The following is a 9,172-nucleotide window of genomic DNA, read 5'->3' on the forward strand; positions in this document are numbered from 1 at the left end:
AATGGTTAGCTAATGAAACAATCATGACTTCTAATAAAACTTGACTGTAAGGATGAACTATTAGTAATGCTTTTTGCAAAGAAAAGAAACTAGCAAACCCATATTGCCTATCATATCCTTGAGAGTCGAGAAACTATTCCCACTAGTCGAGTAAGTCTTGTGAGTACATTGTGTACTAAGGGTTTATTTTCCCCTATTGCAGGTGCAGCTTGACGAGTAGCTCTTGTGTGGAGGATTCTTCTGGTGGGCATAGATGGATCCTTGTATTGTTTCCCCTAGATGTTTATTTTCATTCTGCTATTTATTTATCGTACTCCGAACTCTGGTATTGTAATAAATAATTTCTAAGAACTCTTGTTATATGAAATAGACTAAGTATTGTAAGCTCGTACTCATTATTGGATTCTGGATGTAAAACATGGATTGTTTTGAGTTCTCCCATGGGATGGGCTCGATGGAACTGTCCGATTTAGCTAACTTTCGGGGTGCTTAGTGTCTAGTGGAAGATGAGCGCCTCCAAAAGTGTGTTATTTTGGGGGGTTATACCACAGCTTGAGAGTTAGTCGGGGCTAGTGATGTAGTATAGAACTAACTAGAAAATAACTAACTCATATTTAACATATGAACTCGATAAGCTCCAAAATAAACATCATGTTTGTATTTACATTCTCCATTTGCCAAAATTTAAATGATTACATAAGTTGTTCAGCTCTAATTTTCTTCATTGTTTTACTCCTCAACATCAAAAATGTCTAGGTCCTCAATGAGCCTGAAGGCCAACTCTGTTGCCTCCATTGCGAGCTATTCGGCGTCATCGTCCTCTGTCCTAGTAGCAAACCCAGTGTGGACAACCTCTAGGCTCACCGCCGGGTACAGGAACTGGACAACCGCCAAAGTGTGCCCAGTGGTGGTACCCACAATGCCATGAACATATGCCCTAAAGTTTGCCAAGGCCCCCCTGCACCTCTCCTCAAAGGGGTCCGATGGGAGTGGGTTGATGTTCAGATCTCCAACTAGGGCAGGGCTGGGTTCCCATCAATGAAGTTGAGCATTAGCGTTATCCCTGCAATAATGGCCTTCATCTTTGTGCGGACATCTCCCAACTCTAGCTCATACCAATCATGGAGTTGGTGTGCACCACTGCAAACACCGAGACAACACATCAAGCCCATCAAATCCAAAAGAGCTAAAGACCAATCATTACATCAACTTACATTGAAGCTCATTGATGGCCTTTTGTTGTTGTTGACGGTAGTTTTCATACATATTTTTTCCATCAATTAAACATACATAAGGGTATAAATGAATCACTAAAGTAGACCTAGGGGTTTAAACTGACAAATTCTATGAGTTTTGGTGAATCTGTGTTTCTAGCAGGATTTAGTCAAAAAACCACTAAGGAGGACCTAATCATCAAAGGAAAATACAGAATCCCACCACGGTACCTACATGTGAAGACTCTAGAAGGATCCAGGAGCCACATCACTAAAATGGAGCCCGAGTGGCTGACATGTGGGCCCCCTAGCCCCTGGTGTTCCCACCTGTCAGCCAGCTTCCTATGTTGGTTTCCCACTGCCTTTGAGGATACATCTAGACCGTTGCTTAAGTCGGTTTGATCTAAGGGCTCATGTTGGCCCCTAGGGCTATATAATCTAGCCTGTACCCCCCCTGAGGCAATGCTCATTTGATCCTAAGAGCTGAGAAGCCAAGAACCCTAATTCATATGTCCACTAGGATCAGAGCTAGCAATCAAGAGAAGATTAGTCCTCCATAGGATCTAGTCTAGTTTTAGAAATAGAGAGATAGAGTGTGAGGGAAGAGTTCTAGAGGAGTCCTGGCCTGTTGGTGCTCTCTCTATGGCTTGTACCTAGTGGAATCAAGTTCTTCTTGAGCTTGCTTTTGAGATTTCTCTGGTAATCGACTTATAATTCATATAAGCATCTTGTTCACATTGTTCTTTAGGTTTGCGACTGTCTTTTGAGTACTTTAATCCTTATAGCTCCTAGGTTAAAGTAGTATATGTAGTGTAAGGGCGGTGCTTAGACTCAATTACTCATAGATGTACCCTATTTTCTGGATCGGTGGTAGCTCATGAGGGTGACTTTTATAGCCTCATTGAATCCTCTATAGTCCACCTCCCGTTAATAGGACTAGTAGGACAGTATTGCTATACGAAACATACCATGTCTATGTTTTCTCTAGTATTATCCCCAGAATTGAACAATAGAAGACAAAGCTTACTAAAGTTAGAACTAGAAGACCTTAGCAGTCTCCTCTATGCTCCTATTATCTTGCCTTGATTGTGAAGTTGGGTTAAGTTAGAATCGGTTATTCTCACCCCCGTTCCATTGAGTTTGATATAAAACTAGATTACTCTCGGTGAAGTGCTACAATGGTATAATATATGTGCGCTTGCGGATTGTTCTATGTGCATTAATTTATACCAATAGCTATGGTTCTTTAGCGGCCTCTTTCTCCTTCATCAATTTCTCTGCTGCTTCCTAGGCCAGGAACAACTGAGTCACCAATTCTGCATCCACGATAGTGATGCTGTTATAGTGGCAGCAAGGATAGGTCGATAGGCTACAAAATTTAAAGATCTTACTGTTGCTCTCCTTAGACACAAGGGCAAGTTGGGTTCCTATGGCCGCCAGCTGGTCGAAGGTTCTGCTAAGCTTCGCTTTAGTGGCATTGGCCTACTCAGTCTCGGCCAACTTCTCTGACCCTAGTCACTCCATGTGCAACTGCATCCAACCTTGCTCTTCCTTGAGCTCAGCCTGGTTCTCCTCTAGCGCCTTCACTTCTGCCAACAACCTTTTGTTATCCTTCAACATGGGCTCCACATGCTCCAGCTATTAGCGTTGGTGCTCAACTGTCTGTATTATGTCCTGTAATGGAGTTAGTTCCAAATTTGCCATAATACAAAGTGAATAATGGCACAGGCATGACTTACTCATATCTACTTGTTCACCAACCCAAGGTTGGTCTCTAGCTTCCATACCTATGGGTCGACGTAGTCCTCATACACCACGTTGACCCTGTCTCCTCACTTCAAGAAGGTATGGGTCACAGTTGTCGGATTGTCCCATGGGTGCAGTGGCTCCCAGGGGATCTCCTCTATCCCCTAGGCAGCCTTCCTCGAGGATCTTGGGATATCTTCAGGGTGGGGGCGGCTTGGTCCCCCAAAACTCACAGGCAGGGTCCTAGGGAGACTGGACGCCTGCTCCACCCTAGGGCCTAACCCCATCCCTAGTGGGGACATCGGGGGGCTCGACACCTGCCCTGCGTCTGCCCCAGGAGCTCCGATATCTCCAATGGGTTCTGCCACCCATGAACTCCCAGCACCGTTGCCTACCTAAGCTCTATGTGCCCTAGGTTTCGTGGCTAACGCCCCTTCACTTTCACCTTTGGTATTTGTGGGGGCAGCAGTAGGTGTCATGCCATGGGACATGTCTGTAGCTCTGACTAACTATAGGGGGTTGGTCAATGGCTTGCGGCTCCATAGATAATTGTTTGCCACACAACTTAGAGGCAGATGTCAAGATTGCATAAAAGACTTCAAAAAAGATTACTTACATGTTGGATCACCACATGGCACGCTTGATTTTGCTTAGCCCACTAGGGCTGTCCATATCAGTGGTCCACGTGGCTATTCTCTCAAAATCTAGAGGCATCGGGCTTGGCTCTAGGGTCGTTGGGCTGGTGGCTGCGTCCTCTCTAGCCTGAGCCCCTTGCTCATCCTTAGGGACTTCATCTCTAGTCTAGTCAGTAGGGCTTTTTGCTCACCGACTAGGGCTCCTTGCTTGCTCGACATTCCTTGCCGAGCTGGTACCTTCTTTCACTAGGGGAGGGGGTAGTAGTTGCTCGATAAGCAGCCCTCGCCGTCAACGTCTCCCCATCCTCCGAGTCATCATTGTCACTCTCCATCCCTCTGATGAAAGCCCAGCGCTTGCGGGGTGAGGAATCCCCAATGTTAACCCCATTGCTTTTGCAGGGTAGTGTCGTCGCCTTCCTCTTCTTTTTGGCCGTTGGAGCCTCATGAAGCGGCTGCTTGCCACTCCACAAGTTGTCATGGCCAGGGCTGGGGGTGTTCTCCTGCTCATTCGATGAATTGGATGGTTCACCTCAGCTCATCATGGCCCCTTGAATCTATCTTTAGCCATCAGCTAGGTCCCATCTAAAACTTCGAAGATATACACCTTTCGATCCTGTTCGGCAAATCCACAAACAGTTGTCATGCAAATGGCAATCAACGATGAATTAGATAGCATTATTCAAATACAATCACATGTGGTGGTGCAAACATCAGACTGAATGCCCTCTAGGGGTGCCTTTTATCCTAAGGCTTCTTTATTGTGAAGAATTTCGACACTCATCAGTCAATCTCTTCATTATTAAGCTTCTCTAGCGCCTCCTATTGACAATCATTAACATCAATCATAAACCATCAATAGAACCTGCATATATACCTAATTCCATCACCAAACATAGGCTTAGGTGTTTAAATTAATAAATTCCATGAGTTTTGGTGAATATGTGAATGTAGGAGGATTTAATCAGAAAACTGTCAAGGAGGACCTATTTGTCAAAGCAAATTAAGTTTATCTACGATGATACCGACTTGGGAAGACTCTAGAACACTTCCGAAGACTCTCCACAGTAGATCAAGCCAAGAGGCTTCCAAGTGGGGTCAGCTGGCCCCACCTATAGGCTGGCTAGCCTAGTGGGTCCACCTGTCGGTCTCTCCTTCGTACGTCAGTTTCCCACCACCTTAAAGATCAAATCTACGTCGTTGTTTCAAGTTAGTTTGATCCGAGCTCTCAGAATTGATGGTTCCCCCTATATATAGCAGCCCCTACCCCCTTCCCTAAAGCGATCTTGGAAACCCTAATTCATATCTCTCATTCAGATCAACACACACTAGGAGGAATAGGTATAGAACTCTCCAATGTAGTAGAGTAGTAGCTCAGTAGTAAGGGTCGAGTTGGGCTCATGCTCAAGTTCCAGATCTTGTCTTGGAGGCTCGACAAAGTCTTGTATCTTCACTTCTACATCTTGTAAGACTTATTTTTAATTCATCATATTCCTATTTACATGGCTATGCTTACTTTTAATATGTATCTTGCTCAGTTGATGTTATCTTTACTTTTGTGTGCGGGTTCATAGAGCGCTTAGCCTACTAGTTTATCGATTAGGCTAAGTAGCCGAGCCTCATGTAAGCATGGTGCTTATACGATGCACTGCCTATGAGTACACCATGTTCCCTAGCCATGTGGTAGCAGCAGGAGGTGACAGCCCCATCTATCCTCTATAGTCCACCCCATGTGAGCACGTTCTTAAATTGTAGGACTGTAGTCATGTTAGTAGAGTTATCATTTTGCGGTGCTCTACCATATAGCGGCGTCCTAAAGGGCACAAGAGTAGAGTGAGTATCAGCTATAGTTAGGTATATATATACTTTGATCCTATAATAATAATCTCATAGGAATCTACCGCACCCGTTGTTCTTCTGAGTTAACTAGTTTACAGTATCTTAGTGATCTATCCCCTGAGTGTCATTATGCTTAATTCCTATCATTACCTTTACTCCTTGCTCTAGCTATGATGGTATGTTGACTGATAGATATTCCTTTGATAATCTTTACTCCATTGTTTCCCTGTGGTAAAATATAAATAACGATACCTGGAATACTCCCGGTAAAATGCTACAATGGTATTCTGTGCGCTTGCGGAATCCTTCATATTCTATTTGTACTTATATATACCAATAAGCATTTTTGGTGCCATTGCTGGGGAAACAATTGCCGTAAAGATTTAGATCATTTACAAACCACTAGCTTTAGTAGGATTACCCCTGTTCTGTTGAATTGTGGAATAAGGCAGGACAGCAGACGCCGTTTCGACCTTTTGGCAAGCTTCCACAAGAAAAGAAGAAACATTGAAGAACCCTAGGGTGCTTGAAGATTCAAGATCCATCAATGTTGGAACCCTGCTATCTCACAGGTTTGTATATATATATATATATATATATATATATATATATATATATATATATATATATATATATATATATATATATATTATTCTAACCATGTGTATATTGGAGAAAAAGGTCGACGTTACAAAGATTCAAATCACATCTCAAGTGACAAATATAGATGTTGCACTACTCACAAATTCCTTCATGTGAGTCATGGTAAGTATGATCCAGAAAGGTGAGATAGTCTTGCTTATGGACTTAAAACTTAATGAGTAGTTACCTTTTAATTTTTGCATACCATTGCATGTTCAGTTCAAATGATTCATGCATCCACTCCGTTTAGTTTGAATTTTCTCATATCACATCCACAGCATATTTAGTTCCTTGCATACATTCATGCCACTTGCATCTTTTATTAAAAAATATCTCACCATGATCATGCTCTTTCATCTCTATTTGAATAAATCTTTATAATGCTTTTATGTTACCTTTTGTTTACTATAGTATATTTAGGTTTGGAAGTATCTTTATGCATCTTTTAAAGTAAGCATGGTGCTTAGTTTAAATCAAGAGGTGTATGACCTTATTTCCAAAGGATTTTTAAATTAAGCGTGGTGCTAAGGTTAAAATGCCTTCCTTAATCAAATTGGACATGGAGTTTAGTTTGTGTTGATGGTCACTAAACACCCAATTTGACCATCAACATTCCACCCAAACCAAGGTAAAATAACATCACATGTGCCATATTATGTTTATAATTCACCTAGTTCAACTTGGACTTGGAAAAAATATTTGTATGCAGGAAAAATCATAAAAATGGACAAAAGACGTGCATAGGAGGCAATGGGACGTGGCAGGGGGGCCGTGGGCCCACATGCCACGTCGGCCGACGCCACCTTGGCCCCTGCCACATCACTGATCCGTGTGATGGCCTCCACACTGCTTCTCCACCCTTGATACATGTCGATTTGATCTAAAGGATGACGTTGAGCTCCCAAGGATCGCTAGGCCCGCTATCATTCACTTGGAAACTGACTTACCTGCCATGCAACTAACCTCCAAACCACCTCACCAGCTAGGAAACCAACTTACCTACCACGCAACCACCATCCAGGAGCCATCTAGCACCATTGGCGTTGCATTGGACAGTCGGTCGACGCCCCTTGGCGTCGCCCAACGGCCAAGTCACCCCAAACTGCCTCATCTTCGCTTATAAGTACCCCCATGCCCTCTACACACTATAAAAGGGGTTGTGGTGCTCGGTGGAGGTCATCACTCAGCAGCTCTCAAGCATTGCAAGTGTTCTAAGCTCTTAGAAGCTCTCTAAGAGTAGTAGCTTAGAAGTAGTGGCTAGCTAGTATTGATAAGAGTAGAGTGGAGCTCATCTCAGAGTCTAGAAGAGTCTTCTGGTCTGTTATACCTCCTTTGTAATCTTTTTTTAGTATTTAATTTATTTAGTACTTTTCTTTGTTAAGTACTTTATTCAGTAATATAGTTTTGCTTAGTTCAAGTTCTGTCTTGCTCTTGTATATCATTAGTGAGCCTAGGTGCTTGTCCTTTGGGATCTGCATCATTATTATCTTAGTGTTTAGTTTGTTCATCGTTAGTACATGTTCTATCGTCTAGTTAGGGTGTTTCGATCTTATTTCACTGGAGCTCAGATCTAAACAGCGAGTTTATAGATTAAGCGTGGTGCTTAGGCTATATCTTGCATGTAGGTATAGCTAGATCCCTGGATTGACTGTGGTAGTTGGCAGGTGGTGACAACCTTGTCCTTCCTCTGTATTCCACCACATTGGGTCTAGTTATTAAAACGTAGGGCTCATTGTGCTTTGTGTTTGGTTAAATCCAATGCAAGTACGCCCCTCGTACTAAGGACGTTCTCACTATCATTAAGTTACTTTTGTTGCTTTAAGATTACATACTCTACTTCTTACACTCAGCTACACTACACTTCTAGTTACCTCTATCTATGTGATCAAACCCCCTTTTATCTTTTTCCATCGATCATCCATACTACCATCATCAACACCATGTTGCTAGACATACTTATTTAGTCTACCTAACCACAGTGCCCAAACATGTCCTCCCGCCTTCCTTTGGGGAAAATATAAATTTGACACTTGGTTCTCACCAAGCGAAGTGCTACACGATAGTTCTATGCGCTTGCGGAATCCCCTTTCCTATATACACACATATGAACCATCAACAAGCATTTCTGGCACCGTTGCCAGGGACACAAACCTAGTAGCGATGTTTAGAAGTGTCAACAAGCATTTCTAGTGTCATTGCTAGGGAAGGCAATTGGTGCATGTTATCAATCTGTCGTTAGGTTCTACTAGTTAGGTCTCCATCTTAGCAACCTTCTTTTCCTTTTCATTTTTCTCTTTTTAGTTACCTTCTTTTCTTCCTACCACGATCATGGCCAATAGGACCATCCATTACTTTTTTGCCCCTTCGGCTGCTAATGTAGCCATTGGTCCTAACGCCATCAATGCGGACACTCACTTTGAGCTTAAGCCCGCATTGATCATGATGGTGCAAGCTAGTCCTTTCTGTGGAAAAGCCCACAAAGATGCCAATGCACATCTCCAACATTTCTTGGAGATCTATAGTACTTGTACCATTAAGGGAGTGACCCAAGAGGCCATCCATCTTCGTCTTTTCCCCTTCTCTTTGTTGGGAAAAGCAAAACAATGGTTCTACTCAAACCGCAATGCTGTAGATACATGGGATAAGTGTTCTAACGTTTTCCATGTTAAGTTCTTCCCTATGTGTAAGATCAATGCTCTTCGCAACAAAATCTCCAGCTTTCAACAGCAAGCTGATGAGTCAATCCTCGAAGCCTGGGATCGAATGCAAGAGTATGTCATCGCATGCCCACGCCATGGTATGGAAGACTGGCTTTTGATCCAGAACTTCTACCCTGGCTTAGTTTCATTAGATAAAAGTCATTTAGATGCTGCCGCTGGAGGAGCATTCTTTTCGCTTAATGTCACATATGCCAATGCATTAATCGAGAAGATGGTTTCCAATCAAGGATGGAGCGATGAACGACAACAGCCCTGCAAAAGAGGTATGCATTCTCTTAAAGAAGCTTACATGCTTGTAGCCAAGGTAGATCTACTCGCAAAGAGACTAGAAAATTGCGAGAAAAATTGTGCCCAAGAAACTGTACAGGCCATGGACACC

At 42.9% G+C, this 9,172-nt stretch overlaps 1 non-coding gene across 1 annotated transcript; it reads right to left on the bottom strand.

The window, feature by feature from the left end:
* Positions 1-8,767: 8,767 nt before the first annotated feature.
* LOC136494992 (small nucleolar RNA R71) lies at positions 8,768-8,874 on the bottom strand. Its single transcript, XR_010768783.1, has one exon. It is a non-coding gene; the product is annotated as a small nucleolar RNA R71 (small nucleolar RNA).
* Between the last annotated feature and the right edge of the window lie 298 nt (positions 8,875-9,172).

The sequence above is a fragment of the Miscanthus floridulus genome, chromosome 11 (assembly GCF_019320115.1).
Source record: "Miscanthus floridulus cultivar M001 chromosome 11, ASM1932011v1, whole genome shotgun sequence".
NCBI classification, from domain to species: Eukaryota; Viridiplantae; Streptophyta; class Magnoliopsida; order Poales; family Poaceae; genus Miscanthus; species Miscanthus floridulus.